This window comes from Emys orbicularis, chromosome 11 (assembly GCF_028017835.1).
Source record: "Emys orbicularis isolate rEmyOrb1 chromosome 11, rEmyOrb1.hap1, whole genome shotgun sequence".
Lineage (NCBI taxonomy): Eukaryota > Metazoa > Chordata > Testudines > Emydidae > Emys > Emys orbicularis.
The window spans coordinates 49,062,676-49,080,665 of NC_088693.1; the positions used below are offsets into that span (position 1 = coordinate 49,062,676).

The window sequence follows — 17,990 nt, forward strand, 5'->3', positions numbered from 1 at the left end:
CCCTGTCCCCAGGGAATGACTGCTGCCTGCTTTCCTGCAGCCTTTACCAGCAGCCCCCAAACACTCCTCCATCTTCCCAGGGAGTGACTGCCCTTTCTCAGCAGCCACCCAGTCTGTAGCCTGCTACCTGGCTTTGTAGACCCCACCTGTCCCTGCACAGGTGAGCCTCTCTCCAACCAGCTGCCTCTGGCCTAAATTAACTGATCGAGCCCACCCAGCCCAATGCAGCTCTTGCAGGGCTCACTCCATCATAGCCCAATACAAAGATGTTGGAGCACCCAATATTAAAGTAGTTGATGATGATGCTCCCAATGCCAAGGCATCAGAAACATAACATGCCTCAATATGGTCATGGTGATGAGCAGAGTTGCGAGACTCAGTGCATATAGTAAGTCGGCCCCTGGAAAATATGTTCCTGCTCCTTGATGAGCTGATCCTGTATGGTGCCCCAAATGAGAAAGTCCTATTGTATTTAGTAGGGATGAAAAATAAGGTTTATAGAAATGTAATAGGGCTCTAGAAAAATTATTCTAAGAACCTGTAGAATTTACTAGAGAATGATATCCTGCCTTTGAATTTTAAACATATCCTATAGAATTATAGCATGGATATATTTCTGTATAAAATTCTGTAGCGTTCAAAGACTCTATAGAAAAGTCGTAGCTCTGAGAGAGCTAGGACAATAGATAGGAGACACAAAAAGCTTTTCAATGAGATACTGAATTACTGGGTAAGGCAAAAGACAATAAGATTCTGAGAACAATCCCATAACTCACCTGAAACTAAGAGATCCTTAGCTACAGTTGTACAATCCCACTGACTGCATGTGTGCACCAGTATAATAGAGAGAATTTGGCCCTACAAACTGTAACAGAACTGAATTTGCAGTTTTATGCAGGATTTATTTTTGAGCATAGGAGAACAGTGACACTTTGTGGAAGTTGCTGTTCCTGGCAAGCGACCAGGCCTGAAACATCCTCCTGAGGTTAAAATCGTTGTTCTTTACAAGTTTCTTAGACTGTAAAAGCAAAATAGCCAGTTTAAATTTGATTTTGATTCCTCTTGATTTACTGAGACACTCTCAGGAACTATGCTCTGGGGTTTTGGTCACTGATGACCGATTAAAATATATTTCAATTTACGTCCTCCCTAAACAGAAGAGAAACAGGATTGTTTTTGAACCTGAGTCTTATCATTCATTTAGTCTATTTCTAAACAATGTTATTTATTTATATATAAAGGAAGTGCAAAAGACCATATTCTTTCCTACATAGAAGCCTGATCCAAAGCCTGTTGATAGAAAGACTCCCATTGATTTCAGTAGGCTTTAGACCAGGCCCAGGATCTGCTCTTTGCTCCTTCTCTTTGCTTTTGTGTATAAACATATCACTGTGAATCAGCTATTCCTTTCTTGAATGCATAAAACATACATTCAGTATGGAATAACACTGTTTATTTACTGCATTATTTTTAAAACTCTCAATGATCTGAGTCAAAGATGCCTAAACACCTCACCATCTGGAAGCTTGACTGCTCTTGATATTTATACTCCTCAGGACCAATTGTGGAACAGCTTATTACTAGAATGGTGCTTATTTGTGCAGGGGACAGGTTTTTTTTCCATGGGCTGGCCCCAGACTGTGGAACTGATTGTGACCAGGTGCCTGGAATGGACCACACTGAGAATGCCACACTCAGGGCAGACTGCAAGAATCACAGCAGACAATCCCCAAAATCTGGTGGTTTATTCTATAATTAGATTCATCAAGCCAGTAACAACAGAGCTTCTGCAGTACCACACTGGTTAAACAGAAGCCAAATACAGTCCCCCTTAGGCATTCCAGCCTTTGGCTCCCATCCAGACAAACAGGTCTAGGGGTATGTCTACACTATGAAATTAGGTTGATTTTATAGAAGTCGATTTTTAGAAATCAATTTTATACAGTCAATTGCGTATGTCCCCACTAGCTCATTAAGTCGGTGGAGTGCGTCCTCACTACCATGGCTAGCATCGACTTACGGAGCGGTGCACTGTGGGTAGCTATCCCACAGTTCCTGCAGTCTCCACTGCCCATAGGAATTCTGGGTTAAGCTCCCAATGCCTGATGGGGCAAAAACATTGTCACGGGTGGTTTTGGGTACATGTCGTCAGTCGCCCCTCCCTCCGTGAAAGCAACGGCAGACAATCGTTTCACGCCTTTTCTCCTGGGTTACCCATGCAGACGCCATACAATGGCAAGCATGGAACCCGCTCAGCTCACCGTCACCACCGCTGTTGTGGCAAGTCTACTGTGGGGGCTGCTGTGATCCAAGTAGCCAATGCAATCATTGACGTTCTGTTATCAAGGGTAGTGACTCTGGGAAATGTGTGGGCCTTTTTAGATTTTAGGTGCATCATATTCCTGTCCTTTGTCGCTGGTGAAGAAGTCTTGCAGCCGTACATTCCAGTCCGGTCAGCACTGTAACACCCCATAGCACTTCTGTGGTTGACACATGTAACAGCTCCAGGGCTCTTGCTCTTTTGCATTGGCCGAGGTACCTTGCCCTACCAGGACCTCCAAACATTCGACACAGAAGCACCTTCAGCAGCTGGCATTGCTACACAGCAGCAGCTCCTTGCCTTCGCAGCAGACGGTGCAGTAGGACTGGTACCCGTCCTCGTTGTACATGTAGAAGAGCTCCAGGAATCGATCCCTGCAAGTCTGGCAAAGGCCCCCCTCAAACAGCGGGTGGAATGTGGCTGGGTTTTTTCTCCCGCACGATAAACAACTGCCTTCAAGGCTCCTGTTGTTGTTTGTGACTTCAGAAACCATTTGCTCTCTGCTCTGGTCCTCCTCCACCCGCTCCTTGCTGTTGTTGCAGAAGTTAGTCTTTAGCCGCTTGGCCGGGAGTTCTGGGAACGTCTTCCCTGCCCAGCTCCTAGCAACCTCCAGGGCATGGTGTGCAGCTCATCGATAGGAGACCAGCTTACTAAAGTGGAGTGGTTGAAATGCTGCCTAAGAGCCATCAGACCCAACAGCTTGTCTGCTGAAACCTCGGAGAACTTCCCGTCCCCAAAGCATTGCACCCAGCGCATTCCGGAGATTGCCTGATGTTTGGATGTGACTCTGTAGGAGACGATGATTGTAGGCCACCAGGAGAAGCCCTTGATCTTCCCCCACACGAGCTCCCCAATTCCAAAATCTTTCCCATCCTGGTATTCCACCACTTCCCCTGCAACTCTGCTCTCCTGCTTCCCAGCAACGAGCTTGGGGGATCCGTTCTGGTCCTCCTGGGTGCTGCTGGCAGACATGGTACTGCTGCTCTGGGAGGACTCCTTGGAATCCTCCTCAGTGAGGTTGATCAGGGGCGCCTGGACAGACATGGCCATCCTCCTCTTAGAGCACCGAATGGGAGCCAGAGACTCCAGGTCATTCTCTTCTTTAAGTTTCGTCTCATGGAGATTCAGTCCTGCCTGGAATATCATGCGAGCTGGAGGCTTCTGCCTCAGGCTGTTCTCCCAGCCGGCAGCACCACGCGGTCGCGCCTACCCCTTGCTCCCATGGCTCATGAGGCCTGGACAGTAGCAAGGAGCAGTTCAACTATAGGCTGAGCAAGTGCAGAATGGTGGTAGAATGTGCCTTTGGACGTTTAAAAGCTCGCTGGCACTGTTTACTGACTAGGTCAGACCTCAGCGCAACCAACATTCCCATTATTATCGCTACTTGCTGTGTGCTCCATAATATCTGTGAGAGTAAGGGGGAGATGTTTATGGCAGGGTGGGAGGTTGAGGCAAATCGCCTGGCGTCTGATTTTGAGCAGCCAGACACCAGGGCAATTAGAAGAGCACAGCAAGGTGTGCTGCACATCAGAGAGGCTTTGAAAACCAGTTTAATGACTGGCCAGGCTTCAGTGTGACAGTTGTGTGTGTTTCTCCTTGATGCAAACCCACCCCCTTTGTTGATTTTAATTCCCTGTAAGCCAACCACCCTCCCCCCTTCGAAATAAAGTAACTATTGTTTTGAAACCATGCATTCTTTCTTTATTAATTAAAAAAAAAATGAGATAACAGACAAGGTAGCCTGGGTGGGGTGAGAGAGGAGGGAAGGACAAGGCCACATTGCTTATTGTAGCCACACTAAAAATCAAACTGTTTGAATGACAGCCTTCTGTTGCTTGGGCCATCCTCTGCAGTGAAGTGGCTGGGTGCCTGGAGCCTCCTCTCTCCCCTCCCCCCGTGTTCTTGGGCATCTGGGTGAGGAGGCTATGGAACATGGGGAGGAGGGTAGGCGGTTATACAGTGGATGCAGCAGGGGTCTGTGCTTTTGTTGGCTTTCCTGCAGCTCCAACAGATGCTTCATCATGTCCGTTTGCTCCCCCATTAGCCTCAGCATCGCGTTCTGCCTCCGCTCTTCGCGTTCACTTCTTTCCTGGCCTCTGCCACTGAATGCCTCCATGCATTAAGCGGTGCCCTAACAGTGCGGGAGAACTGCATGAGCTCGGAAAACATGTCATTGCGAGTGCATTTTTTTCTCCTTCTAATCTGCGATAACCTCAGGGACGGAGATGATAGGGGGAGCGTAGAAACATTCTACGGTCTACGATTCTGGGGGGACGGCATGGTCACCTGTGCTGCTGAGTTCGCCATGCTGACCAAACAGGAAATGAAATTCAAAAGTTCCCGGGGCTTTTCCTGTGTACCTGGCTAGTGCATGGAGTTCAAAGTGCTGTCCAGAGCAGTCACAATGGAGCACTCTGGGATAGCTCCCGGAGGCCAATACCGTCTATTTGTGTCTGCACTACCCCAAATTTGACCCAGCAAAGTCGATTTTAGCACTACTCCCCTTGTCGGGGAGGAGTACAGAAGTCGATTTTAAGAGCCTTTTAGGTCGACAGAATGGGGTTGGTTGTGTGGACGCAGTCATTTTTAAATTGACCTAACGCGGCTAAATTTGACCTAACCCCGTAATGTAGACCAGGGCTAATATAGTGAGAGGTTACTAAAAACCCAATTCACCATCTGAGAGATTCTACAAATCCCAAAGGATCAGTAACACTTACCCGCAGGTCAATATGTATCTCACGTCTTACCCAAATATCATGCTGTCAACCAATCCTTAGTAAACTAAAGATTTATTAAGAAAAGAGAGTTATAAATGGTTAATGGATCATATACATGCAAATGTTTGCAAAGTCCTTATATCGGGTTTGTAGCAGTGATGGAATAGATTGCTGGCTTGTAAAAGTCTCTCTGAGGACCTTTCAATCTTTTGGAAATTCCTCAGTCCATAGTTCAAGACACTCCTTTTAATTGTAAATCCACAGTCCAGAGAACTGGAACAGGCAAGAGACAAAATGGAGATGCCTCAACTATCTTTTATATCCTTTGCCATGTGTATGGAAGTTTACTGTCCCAAACAAAGTCCTCAGCCCCTGTGTATGGAAAATTGGAGTCCAGGGTCACATGTCCTTACTTGTGCTTTACTGACTCACAGGAGCAGCCATTGCCCATATTCTTTCTGAGGTGTCCACAAAGAAAGCTTACTGGGAGGGATGAGTTTCAATGGCCCATTGTGAGCTGAGTGTCCTTAATGGACCATCAACACACAGCTGTCTAGCCCTGATATAAATCTATCTGGGGGGGTGTCACCCAAGCATACAAGACATCTGACATACAGATACATAGCCAATATTCATAACTTCAGTTACAAAGATGATACATGGATTTAACCAGGATAATCATACATGACAGATTGTAACTTTTCCATTGACATCTTGTATGATACTTTGTATAAAATTTGTTGCAATTGCATAGGCTGGAGCATCCAGGGGGGAAAAAAGTGGGTAATCAGCACCCTGCCAATCAGCTCCTCTCCCTCCCCCCAGCGCCTCCCGCCCGCCAAGGATCAGCTGTTCAGTGGCGGGCAGGAGGTGCTGAAGGGGAGGAGCAGGGGAAGGAAGAGGCTGAGCGAGGGCAAGGCATGCTCAGGGGAGAAACAAGGCAGGAAATGGTGGAGGAGGGACAGAAAAAGGTGGGGGGAAGGGGTGGAATAGGGGAAGAGCGGGGGTCAAGCACCCCCGGCAAATCAGAAAGTCAGTGCCTCTGTACAACTGCATAACGGTGGTAGCAATACAGATACAAATGGTCGTTTTCAATCATAGAGCATCACACTCATTACTGTTGGAGTTCAAAAAACCACAAACATGCAACATCCTGGTCCAGATGTAACATGCATTTCTTTGAACTTGCCCTCACAAATAATACATAGTAGTAACTTACTTGAGAAGAGAGAGAGAGTTAGTGCCACGCATGCAATTTTTCTGACTGGAGTGAGGAATGAAGAGGAAACCCTGCTTGACAGACATTAGTTTCCTTGTGTTATTTTCTAACTCTGGAAATCTTTCAGATATTACAGTGATGAGTACAGTAGAAGAACCTTAGGAGAATAGAATTAGATAAATGTAATAGGCTATTTGACTGTGCCATACACTCCTCAGGTTGGAGTATTAATTTGTGCACCATATTATATGCATAAAGTAATTGCCACTAGTGAGTACTACAATAAATTAGGATCTTACCTTTTATGGGGTAGTTATTTGAGTGAAAAATTGAGAAACCTAAGTAATACTGTCATGTAAAGAAGCAGGCATTTCTTCATTTTTAGGGCTATTCTTTAACAGTAATGAGTTTTAAAATAGATGGTGTTGGATTTTTGTTAGATCATAATCTATTAGCTAGCAACAGAAATCTAACTAGCTGGCAACAGATTTCACAGAATCCTAGAAATTAAAGATGAGATTCATCTGTTACAGGTCCAGCCCTTTATACCCGTCATTGTGTGAGTGTCCTTACTCAATGAAGTTAGTGAGACTATTCCCCTGAGTAAGAATTGGCTCCCGCAATTTGGCCTGGGATAATTTAGTCCATCTCTCTACTAATACAGGATTATTTCCTACTATATATTTTTCTACTGATTCATCCAATTTTGTTTAATATGCACCTAGTGCTCAGTTTTCCACTTCTTTTGAGACACTACTCCACAGTAATAGATATCACTGTCAGAAAGCTTTTTCTGATATTCACCTAGATTTTCAGAAGCTTAATTTCATCATATTACTTCTAGTGATATGCTTTTACTGTCTTGAATGATTACTCTTCATATTTGGAGTCAATGGTATAACTAAAATGAAGCCAATGGGTCTTGGCTGATACATGTCTGTATTTTCAGACCCGAGCCTACTACACGCTGGGCATCCATAACTGCTATTATACCTTGAGGATGGCTATCACATCTACTTTTAGACATCACTTCGCCATACTATTCATATTTTCTCTTTTAGTCGTTCCTTCCTGATCCCTCTTCCTTTTCTCTGAGTTTCCCCATATTTGTCTATATTTTTCTGGGATAGCAGTGCCTAGAAATGAATACAAAATTAATGTGTACCCAAGGAGCTTTAACAATTTTTATTTCTTTTAGTATGAAAGATTGTCTCTTGCTAAATAAAATTTAGCTTGCCTTCTATTTGAAATCTGCTCTGATAACTGGAATATTTAAGGCCAAGTTCTCTTCTCACATCTATATTGAAAGGCATGTATTGTTGTTGTTATACTGCTCTAGATCCCCAGCAGAGGAGTTCCATGTGCAGTTCAAGATCACAGTGTGGTCTTCAGAAGCTTTTGTAAAAGTTACCCTATTAGTTAAGTAAATACACCTGTGCTTTTACAATCTGACAATATTTTGCCCTTCACTTTGGTGTTCGCTAGCCTCAATAGTTGGTGACTTTGGTTAAAAGAAACCAGGCATTTTTAACAAATCGCTTAAGCTAATTACATTATTTGTATAATGGTAGCACCTAGAAACTCTAAATAGAATTCAAGGCTGTATTGCACTAGGCCCTGTACACAAAGTGCTGACAATTTATGCGTATCAGGAGACGGGGAGAAAACAAATACATGAAGAAAGGACAAGGCAATAGTATGATAGTATAGGAAATGAGGTTCTCTGTAGAACCAGTTCAGGGCCTGAATCTGCAGACTGCTGGCAAGTGATGCTCATGGAAAGTAATGGTAGTCCTGCCTTTGTAAAGACTTCAGGATTGAGGTTTAGCAAGTCTAAATTACTGTTCTATCTTGTTTTCAAGCTTCATAGGAGTACTTAGGCTTTAGACATATTTTTCAGCTAACCAAACGATCTAAATGCAAATTCATCACTCAAGGACACCATATGAACATATGCCACTCTCTGGAGCAGTGGCTCTCACTCTTACCAGACTACTGTTCACTTTTCAGTAGTCTGATTTGTCTTGCATACCCCAAGTTTCACCTCACTTTAAAACTATTTGCTTACAAAATCAGACATAAAAATACAAAAGTGTCACAGCATACTATTACTGAAAAATTGCTTGCTGTCTCATTTTTACCATATAACTATAAATTAAATCAATTGGAATATAAATACTGTACTCACATTTCAGTGTATAGTGTGGTATAAACAAGTCATTGTCTGTATGAAATTTTAGTTTCTACTAACTTTGCTAGTGCTTTTTATGTAGCTTGTTGTAAAATTAGGCAAATACAGTGAAACCCCGCTATAACACGATGATTGGGGTCCAAAAAATTTGATCACGAAAAATGCGGGGTCCCCGTATAGCAATGTTTACCATTTCAAGCCGGTCAGTTTCAAGCCGGTCAATTTTTCTTGGACAGAAAACGACTTGCGTTTGCGAACTGCCCATAACAGTAACTGAAAGGGTGCAGCTCCAGCAGCGGGGGGGGCTCAGCCATGCAGTAAGAGAGGGAAACACTTGGGGAGAGTAGGGGAGACATGCAAGGGGCAGAGGAACAGCGAGCACCTGGGGAGGAGAACGGCTCTTCTCACCAAAAGGGTAAGCGGTGCAGCTCCAGCAGCGGGGGCTCTCAGCCATGCAGCGAGAGAGGGAAACACTTGGGGAGAGCAGGGGAGACGTGCAAGGGGCAGAGGAAGAGCGAGGAGCAGCTGGGGAGGAGAATGGCTCTTCTTGCCAAAAGGAGAAGCGGGGGTAGGGAGGAAGAGGCAGTGGGGAAGGCACATTCCATTTTTTTTTTCTCTTTGGCGGCGCTCCAAACTCTTTTTTTTCTTTTTTCTTTCTTGCACTTCCGCGGCGCTCCAGCCGCTTTTTTTTTTTTTTTTTGGCTTGGGGCAACTGGAGCCACCTTATGATCGCGTTATATCCGAATTCACGTTATTGCGGGGCGCGTTATAGCGGGGTTTCCCTGTATCTAGATGAGTTTATGTACCCCCTGGAAGACCTCTCCGTACCCACAGAAGTATGCATACCCCTGGTTGAGAACCACTGCTCTGGAGGACATGAGTACTGAAATGAATGACTACATTAAACCAGTCTAGCAATGCAGGATTTTAAAATATGACAAAATATTGATAATATTTCTCATTTTCACTAACTTTCAGATCACTGTGAGAAAACACAACAGAATGGAAACAAATGATGCTAAATGTGAGAAGAGGTTGAAGCATTTTGTGACATGGAATGAAGAGATTGACATGTTATGTCCTAGCTTGTGGCATGCTGGAATCTAATTGCCATGCTACAGCTTAAAAGCCAGCATATGAGGAAAAAACTTGCAGAGAGCAGTGAAGGGCGTTGGGAGACACACCTAGACCCCTCCTGACAAGGATGACAAGATTAAGACATCTCCATTAGCATACAGAATGGAGAGCAGAGACAACTCCCCTAGCCTCATCTGCATGAAAGATGGGACAGAAAGACATCTCAATTTACATACAGAATGGAGAACAGAGAACCGCACTGAACTCTGGGACCAGAAAAAGCTGGGAAGCACTGCATCATGGGAATCTCTGCTCCAGATGCTAATGAACCTACGCCTGCACACACCCAGCTCAGCAGTTATCAGACCAATTCTAGTAATGAATCCTTAATCGATATCCAAATACTGAAGCAGCCTAGTTGCATTGTGAGCTCCCTGGAAGAAAACACCACCCATAGCCAAGAGTGATCAGCTCCTATTGTCTAGCCTAAAGAAAACCCTTGAGTCATCAGCTTACCTATAAACAAATCTAGTGTTCTCCCTTGAACCATTGTATTTTCTCTACAAAAATCCCTACTCATTCTCTAGTCGGGGTTCTGATGCTTAAGATCCAAACTAGGCATCAGTTCCACTGGGACTCCATCTTCTCCTGACTGATCGTGCTGGGGGCTCTGCCTGTCTCCAGCTCTCAGGACCCTCCATACCTCCATCACCTGGGAACCCCAACCAGTTCAAGCCTCATGGAGTGGGTGAGATTCCCCCTCTTTCTCTCTCTTTCTCTGTTTTCCTTTCTACCTTAGGTATTAACCTTTAATAATGTATGTTATGTTGGTTTAGCCCTCCTTGTGTAGTTATCATTATTATTCAATAAATAACTTTTATGGTTAAGCTGGTTGCTTCTCTCTCTCTTGCTGAACTTTACTCTTTTGTGTTTTTAGCTTCCCCCATTCACTGTACAGCAACGCTTCTTCTAACTAAGCTAAAGATCCCTGCAGCACCCAAAATACTGTGGGGTTTGCTCATGAAGTAGGTTACTGCCAGTACAATTGTGATGTGAGAGTGGGGATAGGGATGTTCTGAATCTGGGACGCATAAGCGTAACAGCTTGAAAGTGCTGCTTGACCCAGTCCATGGAGCCCAGGGGCATATAAGGAGAGGTAGCTTGAAAGTGCTGCTTCCTCCAGCCCAGTGAGTCCAGAGACATATAAGGGATCAGCTTGACAGTGCTGATTGACCCGGTCCGCTCACACTTGCTCTGTTAATGTATGTGTGGGTGTTCATCCGGTTCTGGGGCTGGAGTAACCCAGCCCTAGGGAGCCTAGCTCCTGCAGGATAGCTCCACTGGGAGGGGACTTGCAGAAGGGAGAAGTAGAGCTCCATATGAAAAGACAAGTGACACAAGCAGTACATTGATAGAATTACAGAATCCCCTCCCCCAGAAGAGTAACCTGAATAAATGAGCATACCCCAAAGTAATGGGCAAATCTGGTAACAGCATGGATTTAAATTGTAGTGTATATTTATTAACATAGCTTTTCCTGAGAGAAGTGAAAAATCAGTATTGTTGGAAAACTGCCAACACTACATGGGGAAAAGATTAACATCTGGAAAATTCATCTCTGACTGCAGCATGGCAGCTGGTTTTCTTCCCAAGAGAAGTCTAGCTTAATTTAAAATATTTTTTGTTTGGTTACAAGTTGTTTAGTAACCTGTTTTCTTTTACAACAAGCACCAGCAGTTTTGTTGTATAACTGGTGTCATGTCTGTTTAGTGATTCCATCCAGGTTTTGTTCCTACAGCGCTGAAAATAAATTTAAAAAATAGTTAATCAAAATAAACAGCAGACAGGTGTTGCCTGATGGACACAGTATGAATTTGTTGGTTATATTATTGGAAAGGAAGTTAAGTTTTGCTCGGTTTACTGATGAATGTTTATAGTAAGTAATTATTGTTAACTAGGTCACTTGTTAGAAGGGAGTATTTTTTAAATGTTTTGGAGAATCCTGATGAGGTTAATAGTAGAGTATTCCATGGAAGCATTTTTTTTTAAGCTTCTTAGGTTAGATATTTAACACAAGTTACATCAAGAGCACATCAGAGCACTTGTTCTGTTATCCTTAGACCATACTGGACCATGAGGAATATGCGTTTTTTAAATCTGTATTACCATCCAGTCCTTGATTAAATTCTTTGCTGGGTTTTGAAGGCAGAGATTACAGCTGTCTTTTTGGAGATTGTGTTTTTGTTAGTGCAGGCATATATTAGAAAATCACTGTAACTATGTAACGTAGTGTCCCAAAGCTATATAAGAACATAAGGGTGAATATAATGCAAAGATTATATATAAGTTAAAGCCCCAATTCAGCAATGTACTTACGCATTTGTTTAACTTTAAGAAAATAAGCCTTACCAAAGTCAGTGGGATTACTAACATTCTTAAGTGTTCTGATGACTCAGGAGTTAAGAAATTTTGATTAATCAATCAGTTTTAACGACAGTATGTTCTCCACGAGTCTGTTGGACACTTAGGTTGCTAACTATGGTACTGTACATACTCAACAGCTCTAAGTTTAAATTTTATTAAGCAAAATAAATCTGAAACAGAAGATATATATAACTAAATAGTAGGAGACATTTTTCAATGGAGTATTTGGCTTGCTTTGTGTAGTCTTGTTTTTTTCTCCTCAATATGGCCCCTCCCCCCCCCCGAGAAATCTCTGTATTGTGAATTAATTCTCCTCCCTCTAGGCAATGAGTAGATGAATGAGAGGATATATGAATGAGAGCTTGGAGGGGGGGGTTATAGACTCTGGCTATCCAGAACCTCACAACTAGCAACTAAAGCTATAGGACTTGGAGACTGATGTCTTGATGGATAGCTGTGTCCATTCTTCTTCATCAAACAAATCCCACTGAAGGTGAAAGTACAGAATGGAGACATCTGAAGGACAGGCAGCTTCTCTAGCATTGAGGGAAATGGTACAGTAACTCCTCACTTAACATTGTAGTTATATTCCTGAAAAAATGTGACTTTAAGCAAAACGAAGTTAAGCGAATCCTATTTCCTCATAAGAATTAATATAAAGAGGGGGGTTAGGTTCCAGGGAAATTTTTTTCACCAGACAAAAGTGTCTGGTGAAAAAAATTTCCCTGGAACCTAACCCCCCTCTTTATATTAATTCTTATGAATACTTATATATAGTGACAAAGCTCCGAGCCTGTATTGGTGGATCCCACGCTTCCAGGCAGATTCAGTGGCCTCAGAAGCTCACTAAGGCCCCCAATACGCTCTCCCTTTCTCAGTACAGCGGCAAATGTCACAGCTTATTGAGCTACTTTCATCAAAGGCCAGTATGGGAGATGGGAAGGTGGAATACCCACAGTCTCTGTTGCTCCTTAGAGCTCAATAGGTACAGTTTGGCCTCCTGCCTGGACCAAAGTCTGCTTCCCCTCTCAAGGGGATCTCTGTAGAGCGGGGGGGAAAGGGGAACCCGGGCCCACCCTTTACTCCGGGTTCCAGCCCAGGGACCTTAATGGTAGCAGCTGTTGGCGGCTTTCCCTTCACCACTGACGCTGCTTTGATTCCCTGGGCCACTTCCCCATGGTCCCCTTTTCCTAGTTTCACCCTTGATTCAGGAATGCTTCCTCTCCTCCAGCTCCTTTTACCTAGGCTTCTCTCGAGAAGAGCTGGAAAGGAGAGCTTTTAAGCAGTCTGAGTGGGACCTTAATTGGTTCCAGTGGTCTCCATTAGCCTAACAACCTTAACTGACCCTTTGCCAGTTAATTGTGGTCAGGTGCCGGCATTAGCCTAATGACCTTAACGGGTTAAATTGGCGTCAGGTGTCTTGATTAGCCTGGAGTAGCCTTTGTTTGGCTATCCAGGGAACAGGGACCTGCTCATTCTAAGGCCAATATACCTGCCTTCCACTACTCTCTTATATCCTTCTGGTCTAAGTCCGTCACTATATATATATATACACACACACACACTATAGGTTTTAAACAACCAATTTAATACTGTACACAGCAATGATGATCGTGAAGCTTGGTTTAGGTGGTGAAGTCAGAGGGCGGAAGAGGATAGGATATTTCCCAGGGAATGCCTTACTGATAAATGATGAACTAGCACTCAGTTGAGCCCTCAAGGGTTAACACATTGTTGTTAATGTACCCTCACACTCTACAAGGCAGCACAAATGGAGGGAGAGGAGACAGCATGGCAGGCAGAGACACACACCCTGTGTGTGAGAGAGAGAGATGCGCATTGCCCCTTTAAGTATGCTGACGCCACTCTAAGTACACTGCCTTTTTAAGTAGATCAGCAAGTTGAGACAGCAGCTGCTGCCAGCAAGCTCCCTCCATCTTGAGCCCTGTCCTGTCTCCCCCTCCCCCCCATAAAGATGGGATAGGCGGGGGGAGGCAGGAGCAGGGGGGAGGAGGACATCCTGACATTAGCCACTCTCTTCCCACCCTCCCGCACAGCAAGCAGGAGGCTCCTGGGAGCAGCTCCAAGGCAGAGGGCAGGAGCATCACAAGGCAGTGGGGGGAGGGACAGCTGAACTGCTGGCAATTGATAGCCTGCTGGACGGCTGCTGCACACGGAACTTAGGGGAGCTGATAGGGGGACTGCCGGTCAACCCTGCTTCCAAGCCCCCACCAGCTAGCTGCAACAGACTGCTCTTTCTGCAAGCAGTAGACAAAGCAGGCGGCTGCCAAACAACGTTATAAGGGAGCAGCCTTTCCTTTTGTGTTTCTTCCCTATTTCCTGTGGGTACATGTTTAGCTCCTGATTCTCTCTCACCCACTTTTCCTGTTTTTTTCTTTTTGCATTCTCTCCAGGTGTAGCGTTTTCAGGTCTCATGCTGCTTCCTCCCTTCTTGCCAGGGGCAAGAGCCTCTTTTTGAGGGTTTTGACATTTGTGGGGTTGGTTTTGCCCACTGGCATCAGTATTTCCCAGACATGAGTTGATTGCTGATGTATCTCTCTCCCTGCTCCCCAGTGCTTATGTACTATAGCCCATATTCTTCAGCCATTTGGTGGACCAGCAGCCTGATTTGAGAGTTCGAGACAAAGGAAAACCCAACTACATCTTGCTGCTCTCCAGGAACACCACCATTAAGACTGTATCTATAAGCCGTAATGGAATCCCAGTCTCTTCTGCAGAAGCAACCCCCAGTTAGGGTACACTTTCTGGACTTCAGCAGAGGTATCCAGTAGCTTGTTTCAAGCATCTGAGCACATTAATCTATCACTATTACATCAAAGTGATTTTCAGGAAGTAACATCAGTGGGCCGTCAGGGAAAGCTCAAGTATTTATTGTGAGAACAACATTAGCTGAGGGGAGAGCAATATGAGAAGATACTCCTCCCACAGCCTACCTCCTGAAGGTTATTCCATGAGAGGGGATGCTCTAGATCTTTACATGTAAAATGCAGATATTGATACTTAACGCTTACATGAGTATTGTGAGAACAACACAGAGCACTGAAAGATGCTATATGGGCGTGCAAATTGATCAAAATTCCAAACAACAGAACTACCTTCATAATTGGCACTAACCAATGTGTTTGTTGGCAGTATAAGCAAAGAGTATCTAAAACACTCACCCCATAAATGATTGAAATACAATTGGACTAACATAAACCAATATAAAACAGAAATAACTACTCTAAAAATCAGTGGAGCTGTACTATTCTAAACCTATTGCAAGAAGACAATCAGACCCAGTGGTGGGGACTGGGGATAGCATGAATGGTTCTGGCTGGCGCTGTACCTATTCTCATATAAATTTGAGGCCTTCCATTATCAGTCAACACTTTCATGAGCACTAAATTAACTTTAAATTTATTATATAAGACAAGGATTCCTTAAGAAGTAAGTTTCTTACCCGAGATAATCATCATCACTTTTACTCTCAACATAAACTGACTCCTTTCCTATGGATTCTCCAACTTAGAAAAAAAAAAATTGAAAATTTCATAGGAAAATGGAACTTCTGTATCCAAGAAATTACCACATTTGCGTATGAATTACCTTGCTGCTCCTGTTTTGCTCATTTTGGAATCTTAATGGAAAAGTTTCATATTTTTGATTTCTCAGAGGTAAGTGTCATACTGAATGTTATCCAATAGATTTGGCTCACAGCACAACCTAGCTTTTTTAGTAATTTAAACAAGTGATTTCCATTATATAAAATCAGTATTGTCATATCAGCTGTAAAAGTAAATTAGTCTTAAATTGGTAACCTTTCCAGTTATGCAGATGATGACAAATATACTCAAATGAGTCTGGAAGCAAGTGCAAGTAATAAGGCAAATCTCAAAAGATTTGAAATTTAGTTTTGTTTAGGTAAGCATCCTCCAAAATGTGGATCTTTATCAGAACTATTAGAACCTCTTGGATTTGCAAATCTGTATACGCTGGAAATCTTCTGAGAGCAGGCTCCCAATTGCCATTACGTTTTGCTTTTGGTCAGGCCCAACACACCATCAGGGTAGCCTCTTTAAGTGGTTTGGTATTTTAGCACATGTACTTCTACTTTCTGATAGAATCAGGAAATATAATTAATAATTAAGACTCACATTACGTATTATTATATCCATTGCTCTCATGGGGGAATTAAAGCATAGTAAAATTAAGTGACTTGGTCAAGGTTACAGAGGAAGTCTATATTAGAGTTAGTAAAAAATGCAGCCCTAATATTTGACTTTAAGAGCTAGGGCTTTAAAAACACCAATTATGTGAGAATTGAGATAATATCACATAATAGGTGCCTAACTGCATTTGTGCTTTGAAATTCTCTCCCTCTTTGGCCCTGGTTGGTGTTTCTTTTTACTGGTTCTCCCTTTCATGGTAAATTTTATGGTAAATTAATGGAAGTAATTGTTAAAAGGACCGAAATAAGCTATAAATAAATACAATCATTGTCACAGAATCAAGTTAGTTAAAATGCAAGTAAATGGGCCATATTCACCCCTCATGTAACTCCACTGAAACTATTTCCACCACAAAACCCTTCACCCAAATGCTGACTACTTGGTTAAGCATTGGAATAAATTGTCTAGGGAGGTTGTGGAATCTCCATCATTGGAGATTTTTAAGAGCAGGTTAGACAAACACACCTGTCAGTGATGGTCTCATAATACTTAGTCCTGCCATGAGTGCCGGGGACTGGACTAGATCACCTCTCGAGGTCCAGTTCTATTATTCTACTTCCCACCTGGATTGCTGCATTTTTCTCTTTGGCCTCCCACAATTTTGCCCATGCCCCTTGAAACCATCCAAAATACTGCCAGAAAAAGCATTTGCTTTAGCCTGACCATGTACAGCCCCTCTCCAAATCCCTGGCTGGGCTCCCATTCCCCGCTACATCAAATTTAAGCTCTTTGCCCACATTCAAAACTCAGAACCGCCTCTTATCACCCTTCATTCCCCAGCCTATCCAGGCCACATGCCTCATTGTTAAGCCTTGTCTCGAGTCCCTCCCCGATCTAGTCTCCATCCCCCTTTCCCTACATCCCCTTATGAAAGGGTCCCTCTGTCCATCTCTCTCCTTAATATGCACTTCTTCCAAGTCATTGCACCAGCGGGTCTGGCTTTGGGGAGAGGCGTTAGGTACTTCACCTGGTAGCTGAATTTGCTGTAAATCACTTTACATTTAGGCAACTGAATAGGGAAAACGCATATTACTGACTAAGGGGAAAGGGGGGTGTATTTCATACGTGACCGGTATAGCATCTGGGTCGGAGTCCTGCACCGCCGCGTTACAGGTGCTGATTCACACACCTGTAGGGTGACCAGTCAGCAAATGTGAAAAATCAGGATGGGGGGGGGGAGGTGTGTGTAATAAGAGCCTGCATAAGAAAAAAGACCCCAAAATCGGGACATCTGGTCACCCTACACACCTGGCTCCCAGGCCAGGCCTGTTTGGGCTGGCGGCAGCTACACCCCAGCGCCCTCGCAAGACGCCAGCTCCCGGGGGGGGGGGGGGGGGGGAGTCAGCACACAGCAGCAATGTGCGGTGGGGCAGGTACGTCCCCGACCCGCAGCGAGGGCTCGGCCGAGGTGCGCCTGCGGAACTGGGAGTCCCCGAGCGGCTCCTGCCCAACGCCTGCTGCACGGGCTGGGAAGGGCGGGGCGCAGGGAACCGGCTCCTGCCACCACGGCTGAGAGCGCGAGGCTCAGGCCCACCGACCACTGACCGTTCCCACAGCAGCGGGGGAGGGAGCCGGCAAGCGGGTAACCTCGCCTCACCCCAGTCACGTGATTCCGGCATCGCTGGGATTTTTCGCTCGTGCGGGATTGTGGGAAATATCTTTGCACGCTCTTCCCCATCTCAGATTGCGCGCGCAACCGCTTTCGTAGAGCGCCTCGGGGCAGCGGTCATTGACGGCCTGTCGTAAACTGAATCCTTCCTTTGGTTTTTCATTGCTTGGCTGTGAGCTACGGCCCCTCGGTCCCCCG

General features: G+C 44.4%; 1 pseudogene; it reads right to left on the reverse strand.

The window, feature by feature from the left end:
- Positions 1–2,378: 2,378 nt before the first annotated feature.
- LOC135885801 (DNA (cytosine-5)-methyltransferase 3B-like) lies at positions 2,379–5,484 on the reverse strand (annotated as a pseudogene).
- Positions 5,485–17,990: the final 12,506 nt, after the last annotated feature.